Source organism: Sceloporus occidentalis, unplaced genomic scaffold (assembly GCF_023333645.1).
Source record: "Sceloporus occidentalis isolate IW3139 unplaced genomic scaffold, rSceOcc1.0.p SCAF_3, whole genome shotgun sequence".
Taxonomy (NCBI): Eukaryota; Metazoa; Chordata; class Lepidosauria; order Squamata; family Phrynosomatidae; genus Sceloporus; species Sceloporus occidentalis.
The window spans coordinates 187,713,771-187,726,332 of NW_028316983.1; positions in this window are offsets into that span (position 1 = coordinate 187,713,771).

Genomic DNA, 12,562 nt, shown 5'->3' on the forward strand with positions numbered 1-12,562 from the left:
ATGTGGAATGCTGTGATATGCCTCATGTTGAAATAACAGATGCAGAATTAATCACACATTTTTAATGCATCCATATAGTGGCCACTAAGGTACCATTATAATCACTTTCAGTCCAATGTTTGTTTTTAAGCAACACATTTTCTTCCTTCCACCACTAATGTATTCTTGAAATTACCCACAGATACTTTTAAAATTCCGTTCTAAGAACTATATAACACTACTTGATTCTTCTTATATTTCATATGTGAGTTTTTATTCACTGTGGGAAAATGAAACCTTCTAATAATGACAAATTAACTATTCTAGTTTCTTTCTTTCAAGTCAACAAGCATTTCTGCTCTACTTGCAGAAGAAGGTTGTAATAACTTCTTGTCTACCCATGCATGAGGTGGATAGACTCAATCAAGGAAGCCATAGCCCTGAATTTGCAAGACCAAAACAGGGCTGTTGATAACAGGATGACCTGGAGATCTGACATTATAGGGATGGCATGAATCAAACAACTGTTTCTTTCTTTCCTAGAAATATGCTGTGGACTAACAGCCAATGACTCATAGAGCAACAGTAAGCTATGGACCACAGCGTTGAGTAGCACTCTTAGACGATAAGCACAGAACTACTTTTGAGACAGTGTTCTTCTTCAGGGATTGTTCATTATACAGTTATTGTTCTTAATGTTAAGCAAGATTTTTTTTTAGTCATATCATATATAGATATGGGCTCTTGTGGTTTTTTTTAACAAAAAAGTCAAGGGACAAATTTTTATTTTGAGTAAGCAGATGTAAAGTTATGGCCTTAAAAATATAAAACAAGATCCAATGATGTAGGTATCCAGCATCCAAGGAATTTGGACTTTCTTCTTTTCTACCTCCCATTCCACCTGATATGGCACAAAAACCTGTTTCAGAACATTTTCTTGCCTTTGATGTAGATTTCTAGGGTGTACTGGGGACTGCAGACAGTAGAGGGAATTCCTGACAGTAGCAGATGCAACAGAAGCCAGCAGAAGATCAACAATGGATACTGGCAGTTCTTTAACAAAACTACACACAGAAATAAGAATCAGAATTTTAGGTAGTTTTCTATTAAAGGGTTCTGTAAAGGGGGGATAAATGTCTTAAAATGTAGCAGATGTGTAAGCGGGAAAGGCATACAAACCAGGTTTTTCTTTTAAGCTCAGTGACAGAGCCCTGCTACAAGGGAAAGAAGGTTGCTGAGAGAGAAAGCCAGAGCAGCAAATTCAAAGAAAAAAAGCAAACCAGAACAAAAGCAATTGAGGCCTCTTCTCTAATGTTGCATGAAAATCAAAACATTCAGATGTCCATTTTTTTCCACAGCCATCTATGCACTTATTTCCTCTCTTTCCCCATATTTTCCTCCTGTCCTCCTCCTTTCCCCTCTCACCACTGACTTTAGGCTCTTTTCACTCTCCCTCATGCCATGAGAATATGAGGCAGAGTAGAGCAAAAAGAACAAGCCAGCACTGAAACATGTGATGTTCATCCTCCTTCTGAAGCCATTCTTCCTCCACAATGAATACCAAGGGAGAAAAGTTTTTCCTGTTGTGACACAGAATGAGTGAGTCATGTTAAAGTAAGATAGTTACTTTTACCCTTGTTGATACAGAAAGGAAGAAAATAATGGGGGATGCATTATAAATAGCACATTTCTTCCAAGTTTCTGTCCACAATCATTTGGAAGTAAAATAAGAACAATATGAGAATTTCACACAACGCAACATGGTGCTATAGCATGTAGCAGTGTTGGCTGTTGGTAGGGCCAAGAAGCTTCTATAATGTTCTCATTGGCGTTTATCACACGGAGGTTATTGGAGCTAAGATCAGGGGTGACTGCGGGTCAAACAATGCGAATTGACGTTATAACGTGAATGTTTTATCACACCTGGTTGCCCTTCCATTGCCCTTCCGCATCGAGGGGGAATCGAATCCAAGGCAAGTCACATGATGTGGATTCAGGCAAAGCGAAGTGAGTGCAAATTGTATTACCACACTGGTGCATACCATGCGGATTCAACTATTCGAACTGGGACCTTTGCGCATGCTCAGTGGGGCTCTGAAGGCATCCTGAACCTTTGCACTTCCGGGGTTAGGACTTGCACGTGAATGACAGCTTCACCTTTCTTCCTCCCTTCTATTTTCCCATCCCTGGCAGCCAAATTCAGAGGGGCCCTCCTTGTCAGAGCCCCCATCCATTTCAGCCACATTGACATCTATCCCCTTGTCATTATCCTCATCTATTTCATCTACATCTCTCCTTCCCTTTGTAACAGTTGCCTTCTCTTAGGTTGCATCCACACTGGGGAGATAATCTGGTTTAACTCCACTTTAACTGTCCTGGCTCAGTGCTATGGAATTCTGGGAACTGTAGTGTCCTGTAGTGCTCTGGTGCCTCAGCAAACTAATAACTTAAATTATTATTATTATTATTATTATTATTAAATAATAATAAATTATTATTATTTTAAAAAATAAATTATTATTATTATTATTATGGGAGTTGGATTTGTTGTGGGGTCCTTGGCTCGAGGCTATGGAATTCTGGGAGTTCCATCTCTCCCTCCAGCCTCGTGTTTCTTTCCCCTCACATCTGTCATCTGGAACTACCCTCCATCCCTAGCCTCACGTGAATGATAGGGAATGTCACCTATCTCTAAATGCCCTCTGCTTCATCTGAATGTATCACCCACTGGCAAAATTATTGTTGTAGTAATAATAATAATAATAATAATATTTATTTGTATACCGCCCTCTGGCAAACCAATCCGGGCGGTTAACAACAGTAAAATATAAAATATGACAATTAAAAACCCTTTATCCCTCCCCCCCTTAAGACAGTATTAAATAGTATAACATATTAAAAACACAATATCAAGCATAAAAACAGCAATTAAAACTAAAAACCCTGATATGATTTTGCAGTGAAAGAATTTTTAATAATAATAATAATAATAAATTTCTTTCACTGCAAAATAATCAGTGTAGAAACTGCAGTTCTACTTGGAAGTAAATCCTGCTTCCACCTTGGCCCCACTTTGGAGGACGTCCTGCCCCCCACTAACCCCACGTTCTCTCTTTGCCCCCCTGTTTTCCCTTTCTCTCCCCCCATCTCTCCTCTCCTCGCCAGCATGTATCCTGTCCACGTTAAAACGTGAATGCATTCATTTGGGGGGGGGGGGGGGGCACCAGAAGCAAATGGGGCAAAATTGCAGCACGGCATCATGGGAAATTTGCAACCCGGGGGTTTTGCGGTGGTGTACCAGAGCACAAGCAAAGTGTCATTCCACACCAGACCAATTTGCAGTGAATTCGAAGCAAGCTTGAATGCGAATCCTGTGAACTCACTTTTTTAGCTAATTCTCCAAAATGAGGAGCCAGTAAGGATTCACTTTGGAAGCACTGCGGAAACGCCATGGAAGGAACTTCCATTGAAAGGAACCGGGTGTGAAAATACATTAACGTTATAACGTGAATCCGCATCGTTGGATTCGCAGTCACCTCAGATCTGAGCTGGTAAACCCCCGTTTGATAAACACCACTGTAATGTTCTATTCAGCAAAGATGCCCTGTAACTTTGATGCTAGTTCTTCCCAGCTTATGCTCCAATCATTGCTTCCTGTTCAGGCAGGTATGGAACTGGCTCTTACTTTTTAGGAAGTTAGTGTCTACTTCTTAGTTATTTTCACATTTTTATCTGGAATTGACTTCAACTTTTTTTGTGGAATCACACAAAATCATTGTTGCATTCCAGTGTTTTCTATGGCATGTCTGCCCTCTCACATTGTGTCTCCACTATAAACCTCCTCTTAGTTTAATGTTTGAAGTGCTGGTGTCAGAGGTTGGCACTGCTGACAATGAACCTGACAATGAACCTCCTGGCCCTGTTGCTATTGCCACCCATTCTGCCATCCCCTTTAAGCAAGGACTTTATCATACTAATTCACTGTCCCGCCACAAGCATGCTATTTTAAGAATGGAAGCATACAGCTTTGGCACCATTGCTTATCACACTTTCCCCCACAATAATGCTTTGGTGATCCATGGTCACATGGTCTGTTTTCTGCACTGCCAAACACTGCCTTTGGGAGGAGTTTGGAAACAAGCGTTCCTGACCATCAACTGCCTTCTAAAGCTGGCTGCTGTATGAATGTGCACACAGAAACCAGCTTCAGGAAGCTGTTGGTGGCATGATCACTGTGAGGGGAAGAAGGTGAAGAGCAGAGTCATATCCAGTCATGCCAGATGGCTATCTGAGAAGCAGAATTGCAGCGGAAAGGACCTATTGCACATGGAAGTAATAGAATAGCAGTGAGACTGAAATCATATAGAAGGGTTTGGCCTATCAAGGCAAAGGTGCACAACAGTAACAAATGGAATGCAAGGCAGCAACAGGATGGACACGATGTCGTGTGATAAGTAGCAGACAAAGATGCTTTTGACCTGTTAAAATTTTGCTTTTTAGCCTTAAGTAAAGTTCTAAGTGTGTAGTGACAGTAAGTAGGAACAATTTCCACTTACTTGGCTCTCTCTTTAGACAGTGGTGCTGACTGAGTCAAAAGGAAGAAGGCAAATGAATAGGAAACAAGGTCCAGAACAAAGAGGAAGGAGAGCCGTTCAGAAAGATGTATGAAGAACTGTGCTATTTTTCCAGGAATCGTGGGAAGTATCTGTATTGTTTGCAAAGTAAAAATTTTGCCCCTTTCATCCCCAATCTATCATTGTTATCCATCATGCATTTTGAAGATTAAGCCATGTCTGATACATGATGAAGCCTCAATTAAACAAGAGTGATCAAAAGACAGTGTCACATACCTACTCATTACTGATTATATATTTTTGCCTTTGAAGATGATGCCGGAAGGCTATTCACTATCTTACTCTTACCATACCTTTCATTACCCTGTTGGTGAAATGTACACTCACAGCACAAAATGCCTGCACCAGACTTCCTAAATGGGGTGGATGATGAATGAAAAAAAATAGTAATATGTAACTTAAGCTTTTCAGCTCCTCACAAAAGGGAGTTTGCAAACTGGGCAAATCTCGCTCTGTTTTCTCCCCCAAAGTATATGTGTGTGTGTGTGTGTGTGTGTGTGTGTGTATGTGTGTATATATATATATATATATATATATATATATATGAAGAATTAAATGAAAATTTTAAAGTGGGGAGAGAATCATCAAATAATGGGAGAAGAAAAAAAGAAAACTTAAGCTTGAGCCAAACTCTTGGGCAATTAATGGAAGATTTCCAGTGTTAGCCATAAGCTTTGATTGGGCTTCAATTTTTTGTTCTCAGTACCTTTTCACTCAAAGTTGACAGAAAACATGTGTCTACCTTCTGTTCCTGGTCAGTACAAGCTTCTGAAAAATTGGAGAATTCCTAAGATCTGTTGTTGAAGGGTCCCTACGACTGTTATCTCCCACCTCCCCAGTCTGTCCACATGTCTCTTCCTAACACTTAAGTTTATTGCACAGCGCTCTGATAACGTTACGGGAACCTAATGAGAACAAAATGCAACGAACTTTACTGCACAGCTTGGTTCCCATTGAGTTCCCATTCTGAGCTCAAAGTGTTCCAACAGCGTTCCAGGGTGAGAATGATAAAAAACAGATCTCAACCAGCTGGAACGTTTCCATACCAGTCCAGAAGTAGTTAGTGCAGTAATCCTATCCGTTCTTCTGTCTATTCTGTCAGTCCTCGTGTCCTGATTAGCTGAGACAATTTCCTCCTCTGCAGTCCTAGAGCATCTAAAAAGTCTAATGTTCTTCCGGGTAAGACACGGTGCCATTTAAAAAAAAAAATCAGCATGTTAACATTTCTGAAGGTTTTTTCCCCCTCAAAGCCGAAATGGTTTCTCCCCACATCATATTTAAACAAATGTTTACATGCAAATTCTTTTTTAATTGCCATGTATACATACACACACACACGTGTGTGTGTATATATATATATATATATATGTAAGTGTATGTATGTATGTATTATATATATAGTTATTGATATACACACACACACATGTATGTATGTATGTGAATATGTATGTAACAAACACTTGAGGCAAAGCACAAAAATCAGTGTGTATAGAGCGACTGTACTGTCTCTTCTTCTATATAGGTCTGAAACATGGGTCACCTATCGCCAACACCTACGACTCCTCGAACGTTTTCATCAGTGCTGTTTACGCACAATTCTAAATATACACTGGACTGATGATGTGACAAATGTTGCTCTACTGGAGCAAGCAGGGATCACCAGCATTGAGGCCATGCTACTGAGGATGCAGCTGCGCTGGGCAGGACATTTTTCTAGGATGAAGGACCATCGCCTCCCAAAAATAGTATTCTATGGTGAACTTGCCACGGGTCAGCGTAAGAGGGGCTCCCCAAAGAAGAGATACAAGGACTCCCTGAAACAACATCTCAGGCTCGGCCAAATTGATCACCAACAATGGTCAGCCCTGGCCTCGCACCGGCAGGCATGGAGATGCACTATCCACGATGCTGCAGCCTTTTTTGAAAGCTCACACCGAACAAGTCTCAAAGAGAAACAACAACACAGAAAGAACCACAACCCGGAAACATCACCCAAGGAGACTTTCTGCTGTGCTTTCTGCAACCGGACTTGTTTATCTCGGATTGGCCTTTTTAGTCATCAGCGAGCTTGTAGAAAGCGTGGGATGAGTCCTTCCTGAATTTTTGTTCGCGAAGTAAAGCCAGAGAGAGAGAGAGAGAGAGAGAGAGAGAGGTTTTACATATTGCATTATTATTATATGAAATATGGAATATTAAATATGTAATCATTTTATATATATATATATATATATATATATATATATATATATATATCTCCAAAGTATATGTATACAACACACACACACACACACACACAATATATGTGTGTACAAATTTATATAATAGCAGGACAATATGAGAACGTGTTTGGCAAATGTACCCATTCAAAAGGGGGTATTGTGCGATAAAATGTGCTCCCGTTATATTATCATCCCGTTATTACTTCTCAAATGTGTTTCCCCCATGGAACATTTTGAGAACTCGATGGGAATGTTACAGGCTCTGATGCGATAAGCTCCACTGATAACAGAAGAGAGAATATCTCCAAGGAGGGCAAGATGGGACTGTGCTAAAGCAACCAGATTAAGAAGTCTGTACACAATCTGTTTGCCTAGATCATCTTGGAGATATTCCCACATCCCTTTTCTTTGGCACCACAGCTAGGAAGTAGTTAGATGTGAAATAAGAGCTTTGCAGTGTTACTTCTTTGCACTACAGTTCCCAGAATCACTACAGAGGATCTGTGATTCTGGAAGTTGTACTCCAAAAGAATAATGTTTCCAGTCTCTGCATGAATTTGATTCCAGCCCTGAGGCCTGATCTCATTATCAACAGTTTTTAAATTTCAAGACCATGAAATGTTTACTTGCCAAATTGACAAATTACACATGTTCAGCTATCTGAAAGCTCTCTTTTCAGCTGAATTGTTGTTTTCCTTTTATAACTTCTGTCACAAAAGCTAATGTAAGCATGTTGTCTAGAAGGATAGAGAGAACTCAAGCAAAGTCATGTCAAATTAAAGTTTAAATAATCTGCATTGCATAATTGATCTTTTAGGTCCGCACTCTTGATATCCTTAGGGTTTTCTGTGCCTTGACGTAGTGCAGGAAATATTTTTAGCTAACACACACACCATGTGGAAATCAGTGACTTAACATTATGGCAAAACAGAGTATGCTGGAAAGCTTGCAAATATTAATAACAAAAATATGTTGGTAAATCAAATACACTAAAGCCTTATTTTTGGAGAGCTGCTCAGGATTTAGTTGTAAAGCATACATTTGTTCCTGTAAGAAAGAGCTTTGCAATTTATGTTTCTAATTTTAAAAAGGTTCCATAACTCACCACACACATTCTGTTTGAAGGGAGAGCAAAGAAGAAGAAACCAGTATTAAATAAAACAGATAAAATAAGTCTTGCTTTGAAGTTACTTTTTGAAGGGCATCTCCCAGAAATCGCCAGCGATCATGGCCAGGAATCTTGTTGGCTGTAGATTTTCTAAATTAAAATGGATGGACAAACATCAAGTTCATATGCCTTTTTCTGGATATGTGATACGGACTACTGATGTACAAATTGTATAGCAATGCTTACCTTTGACAGATCTTTTATACCTATGGTAATGTGACACAATTGGTTGCAGGTAGTTGAAATCTATGAGTCTGTCATAAATGTTTTGCAGACTTACCATAACATCTTCAAAACTGGCATAACATTCCAACCATATCCTTCAACCATTGTCTAAATTCCACCCATTTTTACTGGTGGTGCAATGTAATACAAACTGGCCAGTATGCATAAATCCACTGCAAGGGCACTAAGCAGTGATTCTATTCTCATCCCCAAAGTATATCTTGAGGATAGGATGGCACTGTTACAATATGTTCATCCCAGGTGCCTTGCAGCTTGAAGAAATTTGCAATAACAGAAAACAAAAGCATCACTAAAACATGTACTTGCATACAAGTTAACAAGCCTCTGACAAAGAAGTTTCTTTTTACATTACATCCACCCAGACTCCCTTTTTTCTTCCTTGTCCTCTGTCTAGCTGGAAGGGTTTTTTTTTTAGCAGTATTGGAGGGATACTTGAGGACTGCAAAAAACATACTTCAATTAATAATACATACTTTAACAATATTTATGCAGTAGTATGTTTGCAGTACACAATGCAATAATACCTGAGCTGGAAAAGAAGGGATTCTATTCTAGCCAGTCCTACTGTAGGTATGCATACCTGCCTACGACAGGCAAGGTAAACAGCAGCTGCCTCCTGAATCCCTTACTGAGTTTGTGTAAAGAGCAAACTGTATTATTTCTACCTCCAGTACCAACTTTTCTTTTAAAGAAAGAATGCCTAGGTACATATTTATTCTTCTCTATTAACTGAGGCATACCTCACAGTAAACATGTTTAATATTTGTTATAGTACAAATGCGATATGACTCATACAGTAATACAGCCATGTAATATTATGACAGTGACCGACTGCAGGCTTTGCTTAGCTTCACTTCACCTGTCATTCAGTCCAAAGATGAGCCATACATTATGGATAATTAAACTCAGGATAAGGTACTTGTGAAGGATTATGCTCCCCCACAACTGTCAGTCAAGCCATGTAGAGATGAATTGCTCTTTGTCTAGCTACAGCGCATCCTAAAGTTAATGGCCTAAAGAACAGTGGAAATCTGTGGCAGATCCACTATAAACAATGGCACAGTACATAAAGTAGAAAGAAGGGTGCTTGCCAGGAAGAAGGGAAAAAAACCTGTTCACTATGGAACCTATTGAAGAAGGGGAAATGGGAGCCATTCTAACAAGCCTTCAGTGTTTTGTTTTGCTTTGGGTTTCTTTAGAAAATCTTAATTGCTAATACCAAAAGATGGAATGCAATCTGACCTGTAGGCAGTGTAGACAACCAGACCAACTCAATAGAATTCAGAACAGAGCCAGGGATCTTGAAAAGCTTTCACTTGGCTCATCATACACATTTCTATTTACTTCAACAATGAGGAATGACAAGGACTTACACTAAATTAACATTTTAGTAAGCTCTTTAAAATAAACCAGTTTGACACTTGGGCTTTGGTTTGAAAAATGAAATACAGATTGCTATCTGGATCTCAGATCCTGCAAAATTATTCCGTTTTGACTGTAACTCCTAGACTCCTCTGGAAAATTCAGAGTTGTAATGCAAAAAGTAACTTTTGGGACGCTGCTAGATGTTTTAGGAGAGTCAGTGTGGTATAGTGGTTTGAGTGTGGGACTACGATTCTAGAGACCAGGGTTTGAATCCTTGCTCAAACATGGAAACCCAGTGGGTAACCTTGGTTCTCTCAGCTTCAGAGGAAGACAAAAGCGAACTCCCTCTGAACAAATTTTTCTATGAACGCCACCCCCATAATAAGTTTGCCTTAGGGTTTCCATAAGCAGGAAATGATTTGAAAGCACACAATAACAACAGATGCTTTAGCTCTGGTGTATGTCTGTGCAGAGACAAAGGTATGTGGTTACCATTTTGCATAGCCAGGGGGTGCCTCTGGTCATTTGAATGTCAGTCATGTTCTGCAGAGGGAGTGATGACACCAAGAAAAACAATCCCAGTGGCATAGAAGTGGGGAAGTCTATGTCTTGGTGGGGGAAGCTGCATTTCATATGCTACTGATTTTTAAAAAAAATAATTTGGGTGACTGCAAAAAGGCTTTGGGAAGCATACGTAGCCCTCAGGCTGAACTTTGCCTATCTCTGACCTACTGAGATAATAAAATATGAGTGTATTTGTATATACATTAAAAGTGCCCTCCTTCAACTAATAACATGAGTCCAGAAATGGCAGAGAGATGATGGCAGGGGCAGGGAATCTCCTTGTTTGGGTGGATGCTCCCTGCATCCCATCTGGGGCTGGAGGATTTGGAATTCCAGCCTAGGCTTGCCAGAATCAGAGAATTATTTAATGAATTATACCATCCCTGTGTATAATTTTTTTACAGAAGACATGAAGACTGACCCTTGGTCAAGGAATCTGATTTACTCATCTGACATAGATACAAAATGGAAGTAGTGATGTAAACGAAGATGATGATAATAATAATAATAATAATAATTTATTTATATCCTGCCTCTCTACAAAATGCAATCGAGGCAGCTTACAAGATTAAAATATACAGTCCAAACCCTCAACCCACCTCCCTTAAAATACAATTAAACAATGCAGTCATCTTAAGCTGTATCTACACTGCACATGTATAGCAGTTTCATACCACTTTAAATGGCTGTGGCTCCATCCTAGGGAATCCTGTGATTTGTAGTTCAGAGGACTTAGAATACTCCGCTAGACAACGCTTGTGCTGGAAAGGAGGGGAGTGGAATTCTCTAGCAGAGAAGTGTAGATAGCACCCTCCCTACTGCAAATTTCAGGATTTCATTGGATGCAGCAGTTAAAATTAAAGTGGTATTAAACTGCTTCAGTTGTGCAGTTTGGATACCACCTCAGTTACACATATAGTTTGCAAACTTTACTTGCCTGGACTACAACTTCCAGAATCCCGAAGGCAACATGGCCAGAGTAATGTTTGCAGGCTCTGCTCACATTCAGTGACAAGGTGCAGAAAAGGTTGTTCCAAAGCCTTCAGGGAAACATGTTTTTTGAGGAGCGATTTAAAGTAAATGATGGAATGTGGCACAGTCATTTTAGGAGACAGTAACACAAGAGCAAAGAGCAGCAAGGATGGAGACTTTTAGGGAAAGAGATTGTTAGTTTGTGGAGGAATGAAGGATGTATGAAATATGGGGGGGGGGGGGAGGAGAAGGTGCTCAGACCTGTTAGTTAAAGACTTTGAAGATAAGGACAGAAAGCTAGTGCTGGGTCCTGGAAAAGCCAGGGTAGGTATCTGAGGAAGGGAAGTGTGAGATAAGAGCAATGAGAGAGATGAATGGCTTCAGACTTCTAGATAGATGTGAGAAGACAAATGCCAGACAGAGAGAGATCAGAGATGAGAATATGGTGTTTGTTTTCTGCCCTGCACTATGGTTGTGTATGTATAGGAAACAGACTTCTAGAGACCAATTTCCAGCACAATTGCTTTTTTTCTGATTAACAAGTTTAGGTTGAGCTACTCTGATCTTATCTTTTACTTCTGATAAAAAGAATAATTTCCTGCCAAATAAATAAAATCTCAGCATAAAAGAGGAAACACATAATACAGCAAATCAACAATAAATTGTGTGATCAGCGCAGAACTATTGGGATTTGATATGTCTGTATGTTTGTCCAGAATTTTTTTAAAAAATATCCTAACTACAGAGCATGAAATTTCTGGTCATAAAGTCTGATAGGTTCTCTGTCTCCTGTTCGTTAAGTCTGACTCCAGTTAATGCCAAGAGCGTCTTAGTCCCTCAACCCATGTTTATTGAGCAATAATATTCTAATAGATTAACACAGAAAGAAATCAATATAAGAAGTATTCTGGGTTCAAAGTCTCTATACTGAGACTTCTTTCTATGTTTTTCTTATTCTTTGAATAAACCTGAATAGTTTGGTTTTGGAAACAGTACTGAAATATATAATCAGACACATACACACAGACAGATAGGGTACATTGCCATTCCAAAACAATATACAGAAAGTGGTACAATAAAAATGTTTAAAATATTATTTATAATGATGCAGTTAAAGCCTATTCCTCCACATGAAACACTGATGACTGTCAAGGCTGTCCAAGACATTTTCCTTCCTGAAACTCCAGATCCTGGAAGTAACACGTTACATGCGACAATACTGGCTGCAATGCATTGCATATTGTGGTAATGAGAGTATGATAATGTTATTTTTGAAAGGAATGTATCAATTAATAACTTTTACATTTTTCACATAACAAATAATGGCTGGCGTCCTGTTAGGGACGTATGTGTGTGTCACACTACACATGAGGGGCCAAAATACAATGGATGAATTCTGCTGATAGCAGCAGAAA